We start from the raw sequence: 2,500 nt of genomic DNA, 5'->3' as shown, positions 1-2,500 counted from the left end.
GATAATTTTGGTTATTATAATGATAATAATAATGATAATGATTATAGTGATAATGATAATAAAGAATTATAGTAATATTGAAAATAATGATGATGATGATAATAATGATAAAAGATATAGTAATAATGATGAAAGTAGTAATAGTAGCAGTAATAACATAAATGGTAATAGCAATGACTACAATGATAATAACAATAACCATAATAACGATAATAATGCGAATGATTACAACAACAACAACAATAAAAAGGATAATGATAATAATGGTAATAACATAACTACTACTACTACTAATGATAATAATAATAATGATAATGATGATGATAATGATAACAATGATAGAAATAACAATAATAATGATAATAATAATGATAAAAAAAAAAAAAAAAAAAAAAATAATAATAATGATAATAATAATAGTAATAATAATAATAATAATTATAATTATAACAATATAATAATAATAATGTTAATAATAATAATAATAAACAACATAATAATAAAAAAAAGCATAACAAAAATACAAAAAATAATAATCACAATAATAATATAATAATAATAATAATAATAATAATAATAATAATAATAATAATAATGATAATAATAATAATAATAATAATAATAATAATAATAATAAAATAATAATAATAATAATAATAATAATAATAATAATAATAATAATAATAATAATGATAATAATAATAATAATAATAATAATAATAATAATGATAATAATAATAATAATAATAATAATTAATAATAATAATAATTACAATAATAATAATGATAATAGTAATCATAATAACAATGATAATGATAATAATAACATAATAATTATAGCAATAATACTAGTGATACTACTACTACTAATAATAATAATATTAATAATAATAACAATTATAATGATAATACTAATAATATTAATGATAATAATGATGATGATGATGATAAAAAATAATAGTAATATTAACAAAAAATAATGATAATAATAATATGATAATGAAATGAAAATAACAATAGTAATAATAAAATCATAATGATGAAATATTAAAATAACAATCATGCTGCTACTAATAATAACAACGATATTATTTGGTACATCATCTTTTACCTGGTCTATATATTTACATTTGACTACATATGGAACTTTTCACGTGGTAGTTAAGATACATTCACAACAAACTCTGAATGAATAAAACTATAAAATTCTCTTGGTCTCATGAGAGGGCAAAGTTAGGACGCTAAACTTGTGGTGTGTAAAAAGAAAAAAAAAAAGTTGCTATCAGGAGAGATATATAGTTTTTTTTTTCTTTTCTTTTCTTTATTCTAATATTTCGATACTCTGGGAATGAGAGGAGGAAGGGAATGCATAATACTTATAAATATACATATTTTTGTGTGTGTTAGCAAGTACAGAATATGGAGAAAAATAATAAATTCAGAAAAATATCTTCCTAAAGAAAGAAAAAAACAAAAAACAAACACAGAAGAAAAATAATCATAAATGAAATAATAGTAATAAAACAACAATAATTTAAAAAATGAGGTTAGATAAGAAAAAAAAAAAATCTTTCCCACAACAACTAAAAATATCCTGCTCTTGAAATTCGGACCTTCGAGGGGAAAATATAAACAGAGCTTAATATCCTGTTACTATCTCCTTTTCGTTTACTTTGCGTGTGATTTGCATAAGCCGAAAACAAATACACATTTTCAGCCGCTGTAGGAACGAATGTTTCTAGGCTAACTCCACTCCCGTGATGGAAAGTAACATTAAGTGCATAATAGATGCTATTATTAAGTTAGGAGTTCACAAACCATGCCATTACAAGTTCTGAACATTAACTGAAATGTCTGGAATTGAATCATAAGAGGAATGGGAGAGGGCGAGGGGAAAGGGAAGAGAATGGCGAGGGAAAAGGCTAGAGAGAGAGAGAGAGAGAGAGAGAGAGAGATAGATAGATAGATAGATAGATAGAGAGAGAGAGAGAGAGAGAGAGAGATATAGAGAGAGAGAGAGAGAGAGAGAGAGAGAGAGAGAGAGAGAGAGAGAGGAGAGCGAGAGAAAAGTAAAGTAGAGGGTGAGGAGAAAGGGAAGAAAATGGCGAGGGAAAAGAAGAGAGAGAGAGAGAGCGAGAGGGGAAAGTGAGGGGAAGGGAAGATAATGGTAAGGGAAAAAGAGAGAGAGTGCAAAAGGGGAAAAGTAAAGGGGAGGGTGAGAGGGGAGGGAAGATGATGGTGAGGGAAGGGGAGAAAGAGAGCCGGAGCGAAAAGGGGAAAGTAAAGGAAATGGTGAGGGGAAAGGGAAGAGAGAGCGAAAGGGGAAAACTAAAAGAGAGGGTGAGAGAATAGAGAAGGGGGAGCGTTAAGGGCAAAGGGAAAAGAGAGAATGAGAGGGGAGCAGATAGAAAATGAAAGACAAGGGAAAATAAATGATTAAGGCACAGAGAAGATCTGAGAGAGAAGAGAGATGAGAGAGAGAGAGAGAGAGAGAGAGAGA

This window comes from Penaeus monodon, chromosome 3 (genome assembly GCF_015228065.2).
Source record: "Penaeus monodon isolate SGIC_2016 chromosome 3, NSTDA_Pmon_1, whole genome shotgun sequence".
In the NCBI taxonomy this organism is placed as follows: Eukaryota; Metazoa; Arthropoda; class Malacostraca; order Decapoda; family Penaeidae; genus Penaeus; species Penaeus monodon.
Note: the sequence above shows the minus strand (reverse complement) of the source record.